The 24,555-nt window shown below is 32.8% G+C and overlaps 1 long non-coding RNA gene and 1 other non-coding gene across 3 annotated transcripts; both read right to left on the bottom strand.

The window, feature by feature from the left end:
* Positions 1-1,472: 1,472 nt before the first annotated feature.
* LOC149541858 (uncharacterized) lies at positions 1,473-13,718 on the bottom strand. 2 transcript variants are annotated; one of them, XR_016355386.1, is made up of 2 exons: positions 13,361-13,718; positions 1,473-13,230 (listed from the first exon to the last, which is right to left on the bottom strand). It is a non-coding gene; the product is annotated as an uncharacterized LOC149541858 (long non-coding RNA). The 2 variants fall into 2 exon arrangements; XR_016355387.1 differs by having other exon boundaries at positions 1,473-13,027.
* A 6,382-nt stretch (positions 13,719-20,100) lies between these two features.
* LOC149541857 (U6atac minor spliceosomal RNA) lies at positions 20,101-20,224 on the bottom strand. The gene has a single exon (XR_016355827.1). It is a non-coding gene; the product is annotated as a U6atac minor spliceosomal RNA (small nuclear RNA).
* Positions 20,225-24,555: the final 4,331 nt, after the last annotated feature.

Genomic DNA, 24,555 nt, shown 5'->3' with positions numbered 1-24,555 from the left:
GTTGAGGGTTGAGTTGTTTAAGGATGCTTTAAGGGTCTAACATCTCCACATTTTTACTTCACCTCATTTCCTAATTTTTTAGATGTGGAAGTTTATGTCAAAATGTTTTAAATCAAATTGTATTTAATTTGGCACTCATTTAATTTGGAACTCCTAATTTTTTCGAAGATTTCATGTTATTTATTGGACTCAAAGACTTCATCAATGAAAAGTGATGGATTCGTAACAAATATTTTAACTTTTAGAATTAGTTATTTGCACATGTCGACTTTTATTTGGTGCACATTTAATTTGGAACTCCTAATTTTTTCAAAGATCTCATGTAAAATAGGATAATATTAATGTCCAACAAAAGACCACAAGGGTCTATGGGACTAGAAACTTACATAGGGAAATAGCAAACAAATAGAGCACCAAACTCTGACCACAAAAGAACAAGTACAACAAACAAAGAAGAAGAAAACAAGACATCACAAAAAAGATTAAAAATTCGTACTCACAAGGAAAAAGTCTGACGACGACTAATCAATGTAGCTACCAAAGGCCTTGTGATGAAGCTAAGTGCTACAAGAGGAGTGTTGTTGGCAAATAAGCCCCCTGCAAGGTCTTACAGATCTGGAATGGCCTGTATTAGGTAGACTGTGTATGAACACTTCACACCCCAAACTGAAGTTTAGGGAGAGAAGATCATAATACATTGTCTCAATCCGACTCTTGGAAAATGAAATCTACAAAGTATAATCACGAAGCTACAAGGACTCACACAGACAAAGCACAATGCAATGTTGATCGATGTACCTAAAAAGATTCGAGAAGGATCTGCAATCTCTAAACAAACAACATAAGGAGCATCTAAAGAGAAAATGAGTATCAAAAGTCTACCTCAGCTAAATTACAAAATGTACACACCTAATCCTCTCTAGAATTATAACAAAGATTATAACTTAAGAATTAGTTATTTGCGCATGTTCACAACTACTTTTTTTATTAAATTTATGTTAAATAATGTGTTAAATGAATTTTAATTAGTTGTTTTAACTTTTTTTCTATTGAAATTATGTTAAATGATGTGTTGAATGAATTTAAATTAGTTGTTTGCTCATGTCAACTTAAAAAGAAATTATTGAATTTATGTTGAACAAATTTAGATCAATATTTTAATATTGAATTTGTGTGTTAATGAAATTCAAATCAATCATTTTAATTTGGTTTTTAAGCTCTAATATGTTTAATTTGGTTTTTTAACTCTAATATGTTTAATTTGGTTTTTAAGCTCTAATATGGTTCGAGTGGTTTTAAATTATCTAAACGACAGGCCAATAAACACAATTATTCTTTATATATCACATCCATCTATTGCTTTCTATACCATATCCCTCTAATATAAAGTATTAAGAGAATTATTATATTTATTTTCAAATTTCAAAACTTTTTAAGATTTCCCCAATGTAACTCAATATGTAATCACCACATAATATAAAAAGGTTTATTACGTATTAAGAAAAATATAGAATTCTAGTAATTTAATCATCAAAACTTCTTTGGAGTTGGGCTCAATACAAACAGTGTTGTCCTGATTTGATCATTAAAACTTCTTTGGAGTTGCGTTCAACTTTAAACTTTGATATCAGGACTTTGAAATCAACTTCAATCAATTTCGCAAACTTCTTTGGAATTACGCTGAATTTTGAAATCAACTGCAGTCAATTGCAAAAACCTTTACAACCCAGTTAAATCGAGAATGATCAGCCAGAGTAATAGAAGATGGAACAAGTGCTGACGCCTGAAACTCACAATCCTGCCAAAATCAACCTATGTCAAAGAACAATTCACTTTACGTGGCAAACCCAAAGGTGGCTTGCTAGTAGAGAGAAGCAGGCCACACCAAAAACTTAATTATGCTAGCACTGAAAAACGTTGGATAATAAGAACCTCCTATATGTAAAAACGACTGTCGAAGCCTGGCCACTTACAACAGCTACATTTTTTTCAGTTCTCACTTCTCCAGCAAGAAACCCAGAATTATTAGCGCTGATGCCTAATCAAATACTCCGATCAAATTACACCTACATAACTGCATGTCGTTGTCTCGACAAAACTAACAAACGCTTTAGAACCCAAGTAAAAATAAAGCTGAGTTATGAACAAACACATTCGATTCCCAAATCCACTTACAACAATCAACAACAGCTTCCTCACTTCCCTGCTCTCAACGAAGCAGCAGCAGTCCAGAATCATTAGAGCTAATCTGGATATATCGATAATTTTAATCACCTGCTACAATAATTTGTAAAGTTTCCACCCAAACTACAAAAATACCTAACGAACAAATTAAGGAGTGAAACATAATCCAGAACACAATGGAATGAACATTAGAAACATTATAAAAGTGATAACAAATAAGAACAGCTTCAATCCTCACTGCCACGCTTCATTCTTTTCTTTCGCTGCAATAAGGCATTCAAATCCCCCATTTATTCCATGTTTTCAAGCCCCTATCTGCCTCCACAATATTAAACATCAACCATACGAATAGACGCAAGCCTCCACCATAAAGCTTGACCAACAAAGTTATTTCATATTCTGTCACATCGTAACGTTTGTATTTTTCCCATAAAACAAACCAATAGTCCTTTTCCCATAAAAAACAAATTGTAGTAGCTAATTAAGTCATTCAAAAACTAAAGCAAGATAAGCGTTACTTACAGATGTATCAACAATTATTCACTCCACCACAGCCATCTATGTTTTCACACCCTACCAGTGAGATAAAACTCCATGAAACCCTAACATATCATTGAATATTCAACTCGTACGTTAAAATAAATTCTACTTCACAGCAAATCCACGTCCGTCTAACCCTCTTAATAAAAAGAGACGAAAAGATTTACCTTCTCAGTTATCTACAAATTAGGGTTTCAAAACCCCCTACCTCCAAATATTAGACATCCATCATTATACAGATACACGATCCAACAAAGTCGCTTCATCGCTCCGATAGCGGCTAATTAATATATCAAAATCTGGTGCCAATAAAAAGTTGCTTGCAAATTTTTCAGCAGTGTAAAATATTCAAAATATTGTGCCAAAAAAAAAGTTACTTACGAAGAACCTCAACTATACCATTTGACAACCGGACTTCAGTGGTCTTCCAGCACCTCACCTATCGTTTAAGATAGATCAAGCTTTTGCAGCAGTTCAGACTCATCCCTCCGTGGCATAGGCAACAAGAGCTTTGTTAGGGAAAGATACACCAAGAGACTAAAATCTCTCCGGAAACTATAAACATGCCGTGACTGTAATTTTAATTCCATTCAATACCCATGAAGATGCTCAACTGATTCAATCGAGGCAGGCCTTCATAATACCTTGCAATAAATACTTTCTGCCCATCGGCTAAAAATTTATAGTAAAGAAAGAGAAAAACTGGGGAGAGATGATACTCAGATTGGAAGCGTCTGAAACATGCTGATTCTGGTTGGCATTTCTTTTGGACGAACATAACCCCATCAAGCTTTTGCAGCAGTTCAGACTCATCCCTCCGTGGCATAGGCAACAAGAGCTTTGTTAGGGAAAGATACACCAAGAGACTAAAATCTCTCTGGAAACTATAAACATGCCGTGACTGTAATTTTAATTCCATTCAATACCCATGAAGATGCTCAACTGATTCAATCGAGGCAGGCCTTCATAATACCTTGCAATAAATACTTTCTGCCCATCGGCTAAAAATTTATAGTAAAGAAAGAGAAAAACTGGGGAGAGATGATACTCAGATTGGAAGCGTCTGAAACCTGCTGATTCTGGTTGGCATTTCTTTTGGACGAACATAACCCCAATGCCCTTTAACAAATCCTCGATGAGGGATAAAGATAAATCAAGCATCTCGTCAGGTTCATCCCTCCATGGCTTAAAGACCACGAGCTCTTTGTTGTTTGATGGGGCTAAAGGCTGAAAGAGATTAGAAGAGAGGAGGAACTTCAATGATCCTCATCGATGATCAAAATAATTCAATCATCTGCAGCTCGTCAGGCACATCCCTCCATAGCATGAAGACCACAAGCCCTTTGTTAGGGGAGGCCTACAAATGACTAGAGGCTGAAATTTTTCTTAAAGAGAGATGAAATTTTTCTTTAAGAGAAATTAAATGAAAGGAAAAACTTCACTGATCCTTATCGATGGTCAAGATGATTCAAGCATCTGCAGCTCGTCAGGCAAATCCCTCCATAGCATAAAGACCACAAGCCCTCTGTTAGGGAAGGGCAATTAGTAACTGAAATCTTTCTTATAGATAGATTAAAAGAGAGAGGAAACATTTAATTTTTTACATCACAGCAAAAAACAATGCTCCAACGTTCCTCATAAAGTAAGTTCAGCTCCCCCCTTCCTTTGATAATAATCTAAATCAGTCAAATCTCATCAAATTAATAATAAAAATTTGCTATAATTGATTGAATAAATAACAGAGGTGTAAAATTGAATGGACTGCCTGACCTCCCGCAAGAAGCTTTGTTGTCAAGACCAGAGAAAAGTATATGACTAGAAAAATATACCTGTTTAACAGACCAAACTGCAGAATTCAGTCCTAGGAGAAAGACAAATCATACCTGTGAAGGCCCTTCGTTAAGGAAGGGCTACTACTAACTGAAATCTTTCTTCAATATAGATTAAAAGAGAGAGGAAACATTTAATTTTTTACATCACAGCAAAAGACAATGCTCCATCGTTCCTCACAAAGTAAAGTTACCTACACCCTTCCTTCGATAATAATCTAAATCAGTCAAATATCATTAAATTAAAAATAAAATTCGCTATAATTGATTGAATAAAAAACAGAGTTGTAAAATTGAATGTACTGCCTGACTTCCCGCAAGAAGCTTTCTTGTCAAGACCAGAGAAAAGTTTACAACTAGAATATATATCTTTTTCAACTAGAATATATATCTGTTGAACAGACCAAGCTACAGAGTTCAGGCCTAGGAGAGAGGCAAATCATAACTGTGAAATTGGGGAGAGATGGTACTCAGATTGGAAGCATCTAACCTGCTGATTCTGGTTGACATTTCTTTTGGACGAACATAACCCCAATGCCCATATACTGCTGACCTCTTCCAATGGAGCTTTTAACGATTCCTCAACAACGATAAAGACAAAAATCTCAAGCATCTCGTCAGGCTCATCCCTCCATGGCTTAAAGCCCACGAGCCCTTTGCTGTTTGCGGAGGCTAAAGGCTGAAATTTTTCTTAAAAAAGAGATTAAAAGAAAGGAACAACTTCAATGATCTCCGTCGATGATCAGGATAAATTGAGCATCTGCAGCTCGTCAGGCAAATCCCCACCACAGCATAAAGACCACAAGCCCTTTGTTATTTGTTAGGGAAGGCGTACTAATGACAAATCTCTCTTAACATAAATTAAAAGAGAGGAAATTTTTAGTTTCTTACATTACATCACAGCAAAAGACAACAATCCAACTTCCTCACAAAGTAAACCTACCTCGCCCCTTCCTTTGATTATCATCTAAATCAGTGAATTTCATCAAATTACAACTATAAAATTAGCTATAATGATTGAATAAAAAACAGAGGCGTAAAATTGAATGGACTGCCTAACCTCCCACAAGAAGTATTGTTGTCAAGACCAGCGAAAAGCCTATAGCTAGAATACATATCCGTTAAACAGACCAAACTACAGAGTTCAGGCCTAAGAGAAAAACAAATCATACCCTAAAAGCTAATTTGAAAACATAAGTTTTGACAAACTGATAACAATAGAGCAGGAAAATTGAATTTTCAACTTGAACTTATCCTCCAAGCAAGCACTGCCGAATAAGTTCCCGAAAACATCTGTACATCCAACACACCGATCTATACAAACAGTAAATCCATCGTGATATATTCGCTCTATGATAATATATTCAAATATTACGCTGCCTCTTTCAAATTGCTTGAAAAACTGAATTACACTGACCCTTCAGTATCTTTACCTCTTCCTATAATATCTGTTGAAGAGACCACACTCCAGAGTTACGGCCTAGGAGAAAAACATATCATACCCTAAAAGCTAAATCGAAAACAAACTTTCAACAAATTAATAATAATAAAGAAAATAAATTTAATTTTCAACCGAACCATTTATCCTCCGAATAAGCACTGCAGAATAAGTTTTTAGAAACATCTGTACATCCAACACACATGTTCAACGAGTCATAAATCCATTATGATTTATTCGCACTAAGATAATATAATCAAACATTATCCTACCTCTTCCAAATTGCAGATGTGTTCTATCACATGGAAGAATCATTGTTTGAAAAGCTGAATTTCACTAACACCCTTCGGTACTCCCATAGAGGATGCTGATAATGATCCAGCATATAGCCATGTTGAAGTTTCCAACACAACAATTTAGTGCATAAACCAAACTTTTGCTAACACGCCAGATCAAAATATTTCTCTCAACTAATTATAGAGGCAGTTGACATCAATTTTTGGAGTAGAAAGTGACACCCTACTGTCATAATTGAACAGTGCTTCCTTTTGAAACCTGAAGCTGACATAAAATCCAGGTCCACTGTGATGCAGAATCAAAGTCCACTATAACGCCGCACTTTCTTCCGAACCATTTAATCTATTCCTGTCAGCCTAAAGACCAAAAAGAATGGAAACGAAATTTTTCTTGTTATTTGTATTTCTCCCATTTGTCTAATGAGAATGATAATTTAAGAACATAGTTATAACTGCACAAAGAGAATATAAAGCTATACAAAAAATTCAAAACCTTAGGAATTTAACTAATATTTACTTCGCAGGTAAGTGACAAACTCTACCGCGCTGATCATTACCTCAACCTTACCCTAAAAACCTGGACAAATCGAGTTATCCAACAAAATCCTAGAACAATTTAGTATAATATTATGTAGACATTTACTTGTGTAATTCAGTGTAGTAACTACGAAGAGTACAAGAAATACAAAATAACTTACAGACATTGTAATAGTCAAAGCATTGCACCACATCGTAATTTCTGGCGAAGGAATAAGAAATTGTACTACTTAACCCTGTTACATTATTGTAATAACATAGGTCATTGTCATAACAATGTCCACTCAACGCCATGCTCAAGTTTGAACTCTCACCGTCTGTAGAAACATTACATTGTTTAACACAATGGAAGACACAGTTGTAACAAAACTAATAGAAAATCACGTAGCATAGAAGAAAGACTTATCCTCCTTCCCACTTAAACCAGAAATACAAGAGTAGTTCCTGCTTTAACAAATTAAGATGTTAAATTGCTGAATACAAGAGACTAAATTATATTAAATAAATCTCGCTACTCATGACAGTAAACAGCTTATTATAAAATTCCACCACCTCTAAATGAAAAAGTGCAAAATTATAAAAACTGCATCTTTACCAGTGGAAAGCTTCAACAACCCAATACAACAATATCCCTAAAATAACCCACAATAAAAAGATCAGATTAATGTAGAGTTTACAATACCAACCACCAAAAGGTGTATTGCGCCACTTTTATCAACAATCATCGTTAGGTTGTGAGAGCTACTAACACTATACAGCTTCCCGTCACTGTGAAAAAACTTGTCATTGTCATATATACTAAAGATCATATCAGCTTTTTTAGCTTTTTTAACTACTTAAAAACGCAGCGTTCAATTCAAACCAAGGCAATAGAAATTAGCAGCCTGCTGTCAATATTTGACAGTTCGTTTCCAAAGCTGACACCAAATTCAAGTCCACTTGAACCCTCTTACCTAAAAGAAACAGATTCACCTTCTCAAATTGCCAACCATCAAGTTAAGATCTCAAACTAAACAAATTAGGGTTTTCAAGCCCCTGCCTCCACAATATTATGCATCGACCATACAGAGAGACACAAACCTCCACCATAAAGCACAAACCACGATAGATACTTCACATTCTTTAGCATAGTAACGTTCTGTCCCTTTCCATAAAAGCTAAATCGAAAACATAACTTTTAACAAATTAATACTAAGAGCAAATAAATTTAATTTTCAACTGAACCACTTATCCTCCAAGCAAGCACTGCCGAATAAGTCGCTGTAAACATCTGTACATCCAACAAACAGATCTGTACAACAGTAAATCCATCGGGACTTAATTCGCACTATGATAATATAATCAAACATTACCATACCTCTTTCAAATTGCCGTTGAAACACAACAGAAGAATCATTGTATGAAAAAATAAATTTCACTGATCCTTAGGCATCTTATCTCTTCCTATAATATATATCTGTTGAGGAGACCAAACTGCAGAGTTATGGCCTAAGAGAAATCCAAATCATACCCTAAAAGCTAAATCAAAAAGAAACTTTTAACACAAAAAATTCAAGACCTTACGGAATTTAACTAATATTTACTTGGCAGGTAAGTGACAATCTCTAATGTACTGATCATTGCCTAAACCTTACTCTAGAAACCTGGACAAATCAAGTTATCCAACAAAATCCTAGAACAATTTCGTATAATATTGTGTAAACTATTACTTTTGTCTACTTCAGTGTAGTGACTACAAAGAGTACAAGAAATACAAAATAACTTACAGATGTTCTAATAGTCAAGGCATTGCACCACATTGCAATTTCTGGCAAAGGAATAAGCATTGTACTACTTAACCCTGTTACATTACTGTAATAACATAGGTCATAGTCATAACAGCCACTCAAGGCCGTGTTCAAAGTTTGCCCTCTCACCATCATATAAGTTGCACAGTAGACGGCGCCCTAACCATCTGTAGAAACAGCACATTGTCTAACACAATAGAAGACACGGTTGTAACAAAACTAATATAAAATCAAGTAAGTACAGAAGAAAGACTTATATCCTCCTACCAACTTAAAACCAGAAATACCGAGAGTAGTTCCTTCTTTAACAAATTAAAGCGTTAAATTGCTCAATACAAGAGACTACATTATATTAAATAAGTCTCGCTACTCACAACATGCCACCACCTCTAAATGAAATAGCGCTGAATTATAAAAACTGAAAAATTACCAGTGGAAAGCTTCAACAACCCAATATAACAATATCCCTAAAATAACCCACAATATTAAAGATCGGATAAATGTAGAGATTACAATACCAACTACAAAATAGTGCATTGCGCAGGCATTCAACGTTAGGCTGTGAGAGCTACTAACACTCTAAAGCTTCCCGTCACTGTGAAATAACTTGTCATTGTCATATATACTAAAGACCATATCAGCTTCTCTAACTAATTAAAAATGTAACGTTCGATTCAAACCAAGGCAATAGAAATTGGCAGCCTGCTGTCAAAATCTGACGATTCGTTTCTGAAGCTGACCAAAACCAAGTCCACTCAAACCCTTAAAAAAACAGATTAACCTTCTCAATTACCGACCATAAAGTTAGGATGTCAGACTAATCAAATTAGGATTTCCAAGCCCCTGCCTCCACAATACTATATATCGACCATACAGATAGACACAAACCTCCACCATAAAGCACAAACCACGAAAGTTACTTGACATTCTTTAGCACAGTAACGTTTTGTAACTTACCCATATGACTAATAATCCTCTCTTACCCCAAATTGTAGAAATGCCAATTAAATATTACTTACAGGTTTATCAACAATTATTCACTCCACCAGAGCCATCAATGTCACCATGTGATGGGAAGAAAAAACTCCATGAAACCCTATCATATCATTGAAAAGATATGTTACAAATTACGTTAAAATATCATCTACTATAGACATCTACTATTATACAGATAATACACATCTATCATACAGATAAGACACAAACCTCCTCCACACAGACAAACCAATAAAGTCACTTCACATCCTGTAGCAAAGTCCTGTATCTTTCCCCTGAGAGGGTGCAAATTGAAATGTTAAAAATCTTGTGCCAATTAAACAGTTGCTTACGGATTTATCAACAATGTAAAATGTTCAAAATGTTGTGCCAATAAACAGTTAGTTGGAGACTTATCAACAATAATTCACTCTTCCACAACCATCAAATGTTTTCGCTCGATGCCCTCTGATGGCATAAAACCCTTGCCAATATACCAGCCATTAGGAAATAAACCTATTTCCCATAAAACCCTATCATACCATTAAAAATATAAATCTTGTGTTCTAAAAGGTTATAAATAACACCGAAAACTTACAACCCATAACGCTTAAAAAAATCGTGGTCATACCCTTCAACACCAGAAAATAACCTAACTCACATCCCAGCTTGTATCATAACATAACAATTTATAACTAATTTTGATTCCATTAAACCTACCAGAATACCATGCAATAAATGATAACTCGAATCGACCATTTGATAGTGCAGAAACAATAGTGGTTGAGTGATGATACTTAGATTCAAAACATCTAGAACCTGCTGACTCTGAACGGCTTCTCCTTCAGGCAAAGATAACCTCATCTACCATCCGCCTCTCTCAACCGGACTTTGATGGTCTTCCACTACATCGCCTGCAATAAAGATAGATCAAGCATCTGGCAACTGGTCAGGGTCATCCGCCCGTGGCATAACCAGCAAGAGATTTGTTAGGGATGATCAATAAAGAATCTTTCTCAGGAACTATGAATATGCTACGATTTTCTATGAAAATCCTACACATCGTTAAACATAGATATTTAACTAATTTTATTTCCATTCAATCTGCCACAATGCCCTGCAAGAAATGTTTACCGCCCATCGGCTAATATATAGTAGAGAAAAAGATAAGTTAAGGGAGAGATGGTACTCAGATAGCGTCTAAATCTTCCCAACTCTGGTTGGCTTCTCTTTTGGACGAAGATAACTTCAATCTACTCTGGCTGGCTTCTCTTTTGGACGAAGATAACTTCAATCTACTCTGGTTGGCTTCTCTTTTGGACGAAGATAACTTCAATCTACTCTGGTTGGCTTCTATTTTGGACGAAGATAACTTCAATCTACTATAACGACCTGCAAGAAATGCTTTCTGCCCATAGACTAATATATAGTAGAGATAAAAGAAATGTTTACCGCCCATCTGCTAATATATAGTAGAGAAAAAGAGAAGTTAAGGGAGAGATGGGACTCAGATAGCGTCTATAAAACTTGCTAAAACTTGCTAACTCTGGTTGAGAAGCAGATAACCTCAATCTACCATACCATAATGACCTGCAAGAAATGCTATTTTGTAGAGGAAAAAGAAATGTTTACCGCCCACCGGCTATAAATGGTACAGAAAAAGATAAGTCAAGGGAGAGATGGTACTCAGATAGCGTCTGAAACTAATAAAACTAATATATAGTAGAGAAAAACCGCCCATCGGCTAATATATAGTAGAGAAATGATAAGTTAAGGGAGAGAGAGTACTCAGATAGCGTCTAAAACTTGCGAACTCTGGTTGGCTTTTCTTTTGGACGAAGATAAGCTCAATCTACCATAATGACCTGCAAGAAAGAATGCGCTGCCCATAGACTAGTATATATTAGGAAAAAAAGAAAAGCCATAGATGATATTCCAACGTTCCTGACAAAGGAGGATTACCTCCCAACGTTCAAATCAGTTATTTGTACTGGATAAAGACACAGCGCTAAATTCAAATAGAAATAGAAATAGGCATAATGTCGTAATTTAGAGGTTTGTTTCCATGGCTGACACCAAAATCATGTTCAGTCTAGCGCCTGTCGATAATCCGCTGATATGGCTTGAGGACATTAGATGAAATATCAATTATCCGCAAAGTTAAGACCTCAGGCCTAACGTTCCTGACAAAGGAGGATTACCTCCCAACGTTCAAATCAGTTATGTGTACTGCATAAAGACACGGCGCTGAATTCAAATAGAAGTAGAAATAGGCATAATGTCGTAATTTAGAGGTTTGTTTCCATGGCTGACACTAAAACCATGTTCACTCTAGCGCCTGGCGATAATCCGCTGATATGGCTTGAGGACACTAGATGAAATATCAATTATCCGCAAAGTTAAAGACCTCAGGCCTCAATTAGGTTCAAGTTTAACTGAAACTTCAAACTAGAAAAGATAATCGGTGTACCATATTAATTCTTTCTGAACCATATTATAGGAGCTATTTTAAACGTCAAATCTTACAGATTTACCAAGAGTAATTCACTCCAGAGCCATCGATAAACAATGCTTTCGATCAAGACCAACCATGAACCAAGATATAAAAAAAATAAAAATCATATTTTCCGTCAAAACCCTTTCAACTATTGGATAAAATAAAGCAGATAAAAACTTATGTTAAAATAGGACATAAATTACGCCGAAAACTTACAACCCATCATGCTTCAACAATCGTGGTTCAACACTCTAAAGCCAGAAAATAAAATCAGTCCCTCCGCTAAACGCACAATCCACCTTGCATCACATCAATAATTGTAATGAAACCCCTAAATGCATTAAAAATAACTTAAAAAGTTTCCATTCAATCTATCATAATGCCCTGCAATAAGAGGGTTCCCCAAATCTGCCAATATATAGTGCAGAAAGGTACGATTGAAAAAGGGATACTTCTCAAATTCTAAATTACCGCGAAAACTTGCAACCCATCATGCTTCAACGATAGGTGTTTAACGCTCCAACGTAAGAAAATTACATCTCGATGCATCCACCTTGCACCACAACTATAATTGTAATGGAACCCTAAATGCCATAACACATAACTATAGATAATTAGATTCAATCTACCGTAAAACCCTACAACAAGAGGCATCTGCAAAACTACCGTTACGTACTGCAGAAAGGTGAGGTTGAGGAAATGATAGTACCAGGATTCTAAGCACCTAAAACCTGCTAAATTCTGGTTGGCTTCTCCTTGGAATGTACCTCACCTCCATCAGCCGTTAATCTCTCCAGAGTGGACTTCAATAGTCTTACATCGCCTCGTCGATGAAAAAGATAATTTACACACCATTTCCGCTTCATCTGGTCAGGCTAACCCCTCAGAGGCAAAAATCGCACAAGCCCCTTGTTAGAGCAGGTTTACGAAAGACTAAAATCGCCCTGTAAAATAGATTAAGAGAAATGAGAAGCTAAAAACGCTAGATTCATAACAAACTTCAGTTGCACAAAAAGCCGAGGCCAAGGAAGAAATTAGGGTCACAGCTTAATTCCATTAAACTTTCTCTAAACCCCTCTTAAGCACATCTAGTTTATCTCTCCGTCGGCCTGGACATGGAGAAACCATTAAATACAGAAGAAGATATCTGTAACAAAAACCATTAATCACAGAATCAGATATCTGAATCAAAGAGGTCGAGATCTGTATATATGTCATCAAATTGCAAGTTAAAAAATCGCTAAAGCCATGGAACTAAAATAAACGGTCTGCCTAACCTCGCCGAAAAGCTTACAAGACACTTCTGCTGTCAAATCCAGAGTAATGCCTACGTCTAGAACATATTTGGGCAGAAAAAAAGAAAATCGAAGCCGAAATCGTAAACAAACATGAACGAATCAGCAAAAGTGATCCAATCGTCCTTCAGACAACGGTGCCCGGCCGCCCCAAACTGTTACATTAGATGGGCAGATATAAAAGCTATTTATAGATGAGATTTTGAGGCGGCCATGTGATGGTATCTTCAATGTGAAGCCATCCTTCCCACCGACTCTGCGGATTGATCGAGTATCGGACGAATTCATTCGGTGCTCTATGATTACATAGATGTTCTAAGATTTTAAATAGTTAGGTTTGACAGCACATCCAAACGACTTTTTATTATCGAACATATTTCAATTAATAACTGGCTGTCGTCCGCTTTTGTGGGTGCAATGTTTCTAATAAAAAGTAAATTAGTTTGAGCACGTGGCAAATTTTGAATAATTAAATACTAGCAGTTGCATGTTTATGTAGGAAAGGAAAGGAAAGGAATAGTCCAAGACACTATGCCATAGTTTTTGGGTTTTACATATGGTGACAGTGATTTGGGACTATTTCGTACTTTTTTTTGAGAGGCGCTTGGCGCTACAAACGAAGCTTACATACCCTACCCTCCAATAGGATTTGAACTCGTGACCTCTCTTTCAAGAGTACAAGTTCTCCACCACTAGGCCAAATCAGGTTGTACATGCAACAACAAAACGCTGATAGGAGTGTATTCTTTTATTCTTATTGATTTTGAGTGGCTTGTATATGTGGAGAGCAACATTTTTTGTAACACCTTTGATGACAATGACAATGTTATTGAAGCTTTTTATTAATTTAGTGTACAATATTGAAATTTTTTATTAAATCTATTTATGGTAAAATTTTGTTTTCCCCTCATATCCACCCAAATAGGCTTGTAAATATTTATAATTACCTTTTACTAGAATCTATTGTTCTTAGAGAACTCTCGCTACTAAAATTCAATTATCTATATTTTTATGATTAGAGAAAATCGATCCATGCAAAAATGCTATATTTTTATGATTAGAGAAAATCGATCCATTGCAAAAATGCTTAATAAATTTAAGTGGAAAACTATGACTTGGATAACATGTTAAAGTTTCAACTACGCTTTAAAAGAACCACATGACTAAAATTGTAATAAAAAAAACTATCAACACTAATAAATTAATAATGAAGCTAATTGGATGATTTAATTAAGATATACCTTGCTAAAGAGTTAAAGAAATTGTAATTGTTTGTATTCACAATGAATAAGAAATCTATAAAAAAAATTGTAATTCATTATATTACAATAATATTTCACTAGATAACCATACCTAAATTCAAGGATATAAAAGCATAAGTATAGAGAAGAGTAGAAATTTACTTCAATATGTATAACTGGTACCAAAAAAATATGTATTAAATATAATACACCAACATTAAGAATAGAAAAGTTCTTTGAAATTTAGATAAGAAATATCTTATCTATTTAAATTGTTAATATCTACATCTATTTAGGGAAGTACACTTGGAAGGATAAAATAAAGGCGTAATAAAATAGATGTTTTTGTCATTTTTTCCATTTAAAATGGTTCTTTCCTTATTTACTTGCCCTAGGCAATATACTATTGCATTTTTCAATTAATTTGCACCAATCACGAATGAAAATTTTTATGTAACTGACATGTTTCTAAAGTTTTTTAATTTATTGATGAATTTTATACATTTTAAAAATTAATCTTCACCACTATGATTGGTTGTTTTGATTTTGTCTTATAAGACCTCTTTCTTCTGAGATAGCTCCATTACTCATTTTCATTAGCAAGATTTTAAGAATAAACTAATAAACTATATTATATTGACAAAAATATTAAGTATTTAATTTTTATTTAGTTTTTACAAATGCAATCATAATCTTTTAAATTTAATTTTCATTTAAGACACATTTGATTTTTTTGTTTAACATTTATCCACCTGAATTTGAAACCTACTTAAATATTTTTATATTGAATTTATATATTTACCTATAATATTTTTGCTATCCAAATATTATTTAGAAATTTTATAATTACAAATTATTAAATGATAACTAATTTTTTTTAAATAAATCTTTAGATATTGATATCTTTAAGAGAGAGAAAAAGCTAATTTTTTAAGTAAAAGTGGAATTAATCATATATTTCATCTAAAACTGAGATTTTGGATCTAGTTCTTTCTTAAGTTGTTTGATTGGAAAATATATGTAAAGTTAATTTACATATAAATTTACAATTCTATATTGAAATAGATTTATTTTAGACTTTTGAAATTCTAAAACTAAAATAGAATAATATATATTGAAGGAAACAAATAAACTTATAGGTTGTTTCCCTATTTAGTTTGAATAAAAAAATTAGAGAAGAGTGGAAGTCAAATGAAATAGTGGAAAATTAAGAGTGACTATTTTGTATTTAAAAATTAATAGAATCTTCTAACAATTCAAATTTATTAGCAATTCCATAGTCCACTTTCTTTATCAAATGAGATTAGCTTTCTACTAGCATTGATTAGAATGTAGATATAATTCAATGGTGCTAGGAGTTTGCTCGGAAATGTACTACCACTTCATTAATTTCATTGACTTTCAAGGTAATTTTGAATTTATTACTAGATTATTGTTTCGTTTTAATTTCCACAAATAAAAGTGAGGATTTTGATGAGATTATTTATAAAATTATTATTTATTTAACTAAATTTTAATATTGAAATTAGATTAGTTGATTTGAAATATTCATTTCAATAATAATTTTATCATACATCTATCTTTTTATAATACATTTACTCTATTGATTAATTATTATAATATTTAATTAGTATTTCTATTACAATACATTCTCCGACAAGTACATGCCACTACGTGGCACTTGTTCATATCACATATCAAAACTCAACAATGATATTTATGTGGATTTATTTTTATTTAACTTGACATTTATTATTTTATTATTTTTTATTCTTTTTAAGAAATAAGAAAAAATTATTATTAAAAATCTAAGTAGCAATTAGCAGCGAAATAACTATGAAATAAACAACTGAGTAGAATATGAACCTTTAAATAAACAACATATCCTTGACATATCCTGACATAATCACCAACAAACAAACAAACAAATCAATTTACCTCTTCATCAATGTATAGAATAGAAGAACACATTTTTACAATATATCCAATTTCAATGAAACAAACAAATCAATTTACCTCTTCATCAATGTATATATATGATAAATAAACCATAGAATTTTAGGGAGGGCATACCTTCCCTCTTTTCTCCATATACATACATTGTGCATGCAAATGCAAAGTGCCCTTTAAACTATTGCGCTCTTGTGATGCTTCATGTGCATGCATTCACATGCATACCCCCTAGGGAGGAACTATCTCTCACGAACGTTATAGTATAGTGGGTAGGCTGGTGCAGAGTTAGTTGTTCTGGTGCATGCAGAATTCCCCTACCCCCAGTGCATCGGGCCCCCTTTCAAATTATTGGCCCCTCCTTCTTTTGTATTTCATCGATTGCATTAGTTTTTAATAGTGTGCAAAAAAGAACCCCTCATTTGGCTTGGAGATCTTGATGGGCATTGGAGATAGTTGGAAATGTATATAATTATAAATTTCGTCAACCATGAACTTCTCATTAATGTGAAAATAACTAATTAAAATATTTAATGTTAGAAGAGCAATCTAATTAATATAGAAATTCAAAATGATTCAACTCATTAATTCATAAATCGATCTATATTGAGAAAACTTCATATGATTTACATACAAAATAAAATTGAGAAAATATTACATAAAAAATCTGCCAATAAAAAGACTTGTTGAATCTAATATGGTTTGGGATGATCATATTAGAGCAAATGCATACATATAATAATAAACCATAAGAGGAAAGATTACATAAAAAAATCTATCGATAAAAAGACTTACTTAATCTAATATGGTTTTGGATGATCACAGTAGAGCAAATGCATACATATAATAATAAACCATAGGCTGAACAGTAAGTAAGACAAATTAAAAACTGAACAAATCTAATTGAAATAGAAAGGGTAGGAAAACAGAATCAATTTATTTCTCTAATCTATAATTTATGTGGTGCAAGAATTAGAAAGAAATCGAAATAAATAAATGAAAAAACAAGAAACAACTGAAATACTTGGAAAACAATTCTAAGTAGTCAGAAATTAACCTTAACGACAGGGCTAACAACTTTTGATAAAAATTTGTAAAATCAGGGAGCAAAGCTCTCACATATAAGCCTATCGGCTTAATAATTGTAACGTAATTATTATAATAATAATAATAATAATAATCAATATAATTGTAACGCAATTATAATATAATTATATGGTAATATTTAATATATTTAAAATTTAAAAAATTAAGAATTATATGTAATTTTAAAATATGGTTTAAAATGATTATTAATTATTTCAAAATTTTATAGAATGAAATAAAAAATGTATCAATTTTTTATTTATTTTTAGTTTTTGTCGTAGGCTATAAAACTATAGGAAATGACAAAATCTAAGTAGTGATGAAATGTTTGATTTTTAACCAATCAAACTTGATACAATTTTTTAACAATATTATATTTGATATATATAAAGGCGAATTTTCTAGAAATGTCCACCATATTAAATTTACTAGTAAAGTTTAACTATAATATTTAAATCAAGGAAATATTATTGTGGTGGCCAATGATATGTTTTATTGCTCTTAGATTTGAAAAAAATTGTTTGACAAAATTTAAAGATTTTTTAAAAATAGATGTAAAAATTGTAATTATTTTTTTAAAATTATAAGATTATTAAAGTCAAAGAATTTACATAGTGAGTTTATTCAAATTATAAATTACAATTATAAATTTAACTTAAGAATACATTAATATTTATTAGTTTCAAATATTTGACCACCTAAACACAGTCTTTACTATTTGATGTTTATTGTATAAAACATTGTTGTCTTTTTTAAATCAAAACAAATCAAACATCAAAACAAGTCAAACATGTTTTAAATAAGTGTGCCACATAGGGGTGTGTACTTGTCATTTTAGCTTGTTTGGCTGAAGGAATAGGAATACATATTCTGGATTTGTTAACCTGGGAATAGAAAATGAGCATACGTATTCCTATTCTCTGTTTGGGTCACCAGATTTTGATGGGAATATGTTTATTTCATGTTTGGTTTTGTAAAAGTGAAATAAGAATAAGATTATTTCGAAGCAGAGCTCTCAAATCCTTGTAATCTCGCAGCCATCTTTTCCTTGTTGATGAGATTTTCAGTAATGCCTCCAAAACTTGAGTGGCTCTTCTCCACAATGTTTTTTATGAAGTTTGAAAGCTGTGCGAAGCAGTGAACTATTGGACAACTATGTTTTGAATTTAGGGAATTGCTTCTTCTAAAATTGAAGGGTTTTTTAATAAACTGGGATTTGAAACTTTAAGTCATGAGACAATTTTGATACATATCTAGAAATTAGTTAGTGCAGGAGTAAGGTTGTTGGATATAATGCAACTCCACAAAAACTGCAGACATAGTCAAAAAGGCAAACTAGTTTCTTCTTCAACAACCTTGCTTAATCCATGAGAGTGATTTCCTAAACTACATCACCCTTTTTGCCTTTGTGTTCATTGTAGGCATGCTTAAATTGTATCTCTGGGTTCTTGTTTATGGCTAAGTTAGGCACAAACAAGAACAACCCATGACCAATTATCACCTGATACAGAACAAAATCCTCTACCTAATGGTTGAGCCTACTCTACAAACGGCGAATCAAATAACAAAACCCCTCGAGCTAATGAATTTTATCACCTGAGACAGACCAAAAATCGTTCGCATGAATGAATGAAACGAGCACCAAAACTTGAGACTTGAGTAATGATTTCTCACAGACCCACCAAATTATCTTTTGTGAAAAATAAATTTTGGAATAGGAATATGTATTCCAATTCCACCTATTTAGGTGGAATGGCCAAGTGCTTGTTTTTTACCAAAATTGGAATACGTATCCCTATTCTTAATTCCTATGTGACACACCCAAAGAGAGGATATGAAATTTTAGGAATTGGTTGTCGCCTATTCCACTCCAATTCCACCAACCAAATAATTAGGCCCCATTTGGTTGCAAGAATTGCTCAATGCGGAATTCAACTATGCTGGAATAAGCTCTCTTCTAGAATTTATGCATTCTGGGAAAAAAAAAATTGGAATATCATTTGGAGTTGTTTGGTTGTCCTGGAAGAGGAATCGGTAGATGAATATTCTGTGTTTGGTTACATCAATAAAAATAAGAATTAGAATAAGTTTGTTTTTAAAATCTTAATATGAATTTATAAAAAATATTTTTTTGTTAATTTTTTTAAAGTCAAATTAATTTACTATCCTATTCACTATAAATTGACTTTATCAGTAAGAAAGGTATATCAGAATCTTTTAAATTATTGGATTTAAATCTAGTTATTTTAAGTTATATTCAATATTGCCTATAATTGCTTCCATTGTAAGCTTGATTTTTAAATATATATGTTTATTGTTAAAGAAGTCAAAAGTTAAAAATTTTAATTATGAATATTTGACAACATTTTTTAAAATTTTAATTACATATCAAGAATTTGATTATAAATACTATTGTATGCATAAAGAATATAAAAACTTTATGTTAAATATAACTATAAATTTGAATATAATATCAAAACTAAAATCATTTTATTTTTGGGTAAGATCTGAAGACTATTCCTATCCTTATCAAGGGAGATGCCAACCGTCTCTCCTTTTCTACGAACACAATCATTTTATTTTTAAATAAAATATACGATATTTGAACATAGTCTTATTTAAAGGGCTAAAAATAAGATTTATTTGTAAAGATAATTTTAACAGAAGTTTATAATAGATATCAAGTCCGATATTAGTCATTTTGTCATCGATAAAAATCCTTATACAAATTATAGTATGCATTTTTTCGCATATGTTCCCAATAAATAAATACAATTGAAAGACAAAGAAGACATCGTAAAAAGTAAATTTTAGCCTTTTGACTATTGCAACACTTGCACTGTACTCCATCATCACGCACTATAGTCGTTGTTTATGCATCACTAGCCCAATCAAAGAATCCACATCCATCATGTCCCTACAATAGAAAATCTTCATTAGCTCCTAGTATAATAATTAATTATTCATTATGCTAATGTCTAACAAAATTAATTGTATTAACAACCTTTTTCTTATTCAGGCAACACCAAAGTTTACACCCAGGATTTTTTGGTGTGTTAGAGATTTTTAACAAACAAGGGCCAGCACCACATTGACAAATTGGCACATTAATTAAAGCCATCAACCCTACAATATCAAAAATACATTACTTATATGAAAATACACATGCTTTGGCGCCGAACCTTATAAATCACTATACAAAATCTTTATAATCATTATTAAGGCCTATTTAAATATTGATTTATGTAGCCAAGGAGTTGTTCACAACAAAATCAATCGCTGCATCTATTTCAATGGTGCAAAATTGATCGATGCATGCCTAATTGAAAGTGAAGAAATTGAGGAATATTTATGTATGTCTTATTAGAATATAGAAATTGCTCTCTAGATGGAAGTATTCAAGGATTTTACAAAAAAAAAAAAAAAAAGCAAGCAGCCTAGTATTAGATATTCTTGGTGCATTAGTCCCTATCTAATGCAAAATATGCTTGTTAGAAATGAAATGGCTTGCATTTATCGTTCAAAATTTGCATTAGTATTAACAATTCCAAAATCGAGAAAAAATATTACAAGAATTAGCTATTAGACATGTTAACATCTCCTTTTTATATGAAAAAGGAGATGGTGTTATTGACTGTCAAACAAATTTGAGGGCTACAAATAAGTATTTGATCCACAGGGATAAAGCATGCCTTTAATTGAAGAAATCTTAGTTTCATGCATCTTAGTTTCATGCCTAAAAGTGAATAAATTGAGGAATATTTATGTCTGTCTTATTAGAATATAGAAATTGCTCTCTAGATGGAAGTATTCAAGGATTTTACAAATATAAAAAAAAGCAAGCAGCCTAGTATCTCATATCTTTGGTGCATTAGTTCCTAGCTAATGTAAAATATGCTTGTTAAAAATTAAATGGCTTGCATTTATTATTCAAAATTTTCATTAGTATTAACAATTCAAAAGTTGAGCAAAAATATTGTAAGAATTAGCTATTAGACATGTTAACATCCCCTTTTATACAAAAAAGTAGATGGTGTTATTGATTGCAGGATAAATTTGAGGGCTACAAATAAGTATTTGACACATAGGGATAAAGCATGCCTTTGATTGAAGAAATCTTAGTTTTTGTTGAGAAAATTCTAGCAATTTAAAACCAAAGCAATCTAATTTCTTATGTTTCCTAGGGAGGCATGCCCACTCCTCCATAATGTTTTCGCTTTTACATTCAACATTCTTACTAGGATCATGGAGCATTTCTTCCCCTCCACTTTTGGCATTTCAACATTTATTCTTTGCTACCACTTTCATTCTCACTCTCCCTCTTCTTTTTTGCATCCAACAAAACAAGGACTTATCATAATAGAAAAATGAACAAGGTGATGCGTTTTTGTGTGTTTCTCAAGGCTTTTCCCAAAGATGGAAGCTTATTTTGGAAGGTGATATAAATTGGGGAGTTTGTGGCACATTAATTTTTAAACAAGGCACTTGAGTTCCCTTTTTGAGACTTTTCAAGGCCATTGTTGGATACAAAGACTTCAACCAAAGTTTGGCAAATCCTATTAATGTTTGATAATCCAAACTCAAACAAATCCTATTAAGATATTTCATATTACTAAATAACAAGGTCGCAATAGCTAGTGATCCTCCGAGTGACTTTTTGTGAGAATTAGTATAGAGGTTACAATAACATAGTGACATCATATTGGTTGGAAAAATAGGAGGCTATCAATGGTTGGGAACTAATGACCATTGCCATGAAAATTGGGAAGTGTGGATTACTACAAATGAGGATGATCAATTTCTCTTGGTTGATCACCAAATTAAGACATTATCCATAGGACTCAAACAACACAAAAGTTAAAGTGAAATGTTGATGCATATATTAGTAATGTTGATCCAAATATTAGTGTGGTAATAAACTCTGAATATAATGCTAAAAATTCAATTAGTCTCATAGACAGAAATTGGAACTTAAACAATATATTACAAGAAGTTGAGGGATGACAAGAACTTGCTCTAATCTACCATGGAGCAACAAGATGCATGGGTCAAAATCATATCCAAAGAAATGACAATTATACATCAGGTCAAATAAGAAGAACATCACAAAATATTTTGATTATAAATAGGTCACATATTTGAGTAAAACAAGTTACATTATAGTGATGTTGGTTAAAAACTTTAATTATACGATGGAAGCAAGGGAATGACTGCTTGTAATCATACACAAACCACCTAAGATAACTACATGTGGTCTAACTCAAGCTGACCACGTAAATAGGCAGGTGCATTAACATTATCATTCATACAAACATCTTTAATATAAACATGAAATCAAGTCGAGGAGAAAAGTATACAATCACACATTGAGAAATGAAAATATGTTTGCAAATGATAAAAATCATAAGGCATGCTATCAAGCAGTCAAATATAAAGGTCACTATAAATCAAAATAGTTTTAAGAAAGACTCTAGAGTCCTCCATACTTAAGTTGTATGTATTTGACTCTCTCCCCCTTGACCATTCTCAAGAAGCCTTTTTCTCTTTTGGTTTCAACCAAAAAATTATCATAGGCCTTTATCATTAAATCTTCACTAATCCTAGGAATGCCTTTGAGGGCATCATATATTTTCTCTCCAACAGATTCAAAATCCTCTTCATCCACTTTGACAACATAAGCCTTTAACATGCCCTCATGGATCCTATTCATGGCTTCACAAATGGTATCCATCGAACCAGTCGTGCTTGCCTTCTTTCTCTTTCCCTTCCTTGATGAAGATGGTGATATTCTTTGATAATATCACACAAAGTATACTTTGCTCAATCCATTTGAAATACCACACAAGTGTCTATATATATATATATATATATATATATATATATATATATATATATATATATATATATATATATATATATATATATATATGTGTGTGCCAATATATATTCTACAACAAAATGTAATGTTCCAACTACAACTATGCTCGTGCTCTATAATCTTCCCAAATCCTCTAAGCTATTTCATCTCGAAAGTTTCCCTAATCATCTCTATCTCGTTGAGTCATCCCATATGTCTCAAGTGTGGGTACATTTATCCCATCACGCTCATCCTCTTCACTTTCAACTTCACAAGGAATGTCGTCCTCTCTCGTAATGAAGTTGTGCAAGATGCAACATGCTAAGACAATCTTAGTTTGTGTCATGATTTGATACAATGTTGCATGCCTCAAGATAGGAAAATATTGCTTCAGAATGCCAAATGTATGCTCTATTGTATTTTGAAGTGAGGATTGTCGATGATTAAATAACTCTCGTGGAGAGTTAATCAGATTTGCTCTTCAAAACTCCTTTAGATGGTAGCGTGTACACTGATAAGGGGAGAGAAATCTAGGTACATTTGGATATCCCACATCAACCAAATAAAATTTACCTACACAAATGTACCAAAAGTATATTGATATAACCTTGATGCGTCTCTCATAAAATCAAAGGAACTAAACATTAACAGGTTGATTGCACATACTAGGGGGAACTACTAGTGGATCTGATATGGACAAAGTAGAAGCAAGAACATGATTATCTGCTGCAAACCCTTCCCAACCAACAAGAATGTATTGAAACGTATAATCAAAGGAACACACACCCATAACATTCTGTGATAGGTTGTCTTTTCTATCACAATACGTAGCTTGGTTGTTGACACCAATAGTAATCAGTATATGGGTCCCATCTATTGCTCCAATACAATCCTACAAATTGTGAATTTACATTTAAAAACATATTATTATGAGTAATAATCAACATAACAAATATGTGGCAATAGGAGAGGTACCTTGAAGTAGGGATCAAAATGATACTTCCCAAGAATTTGAGGAGGAGTGTTTGGCTCAGTGAGCAGCA

Source organism: Cupressus sempervirens, chromosome 8, assembly GCF_028749045.1.
Source record: "Cupressus sempervirens isolate cs-2001-9-10 chromosome 8, ASM2874904v1, whole genome shotgun sequence".
Lineage (NCBI taxonomy): Eukaryota > Viridiplantae > Streptophyta > Pinopsida > Cupressales > Cupressaceae > Cupressus > Cupressus sempervirens.
The sequence above is the reverse complement of the archived record's forward strand: the minus strand, read 5'-3'. Positions and strand labels throughout refer to the sequence as shown.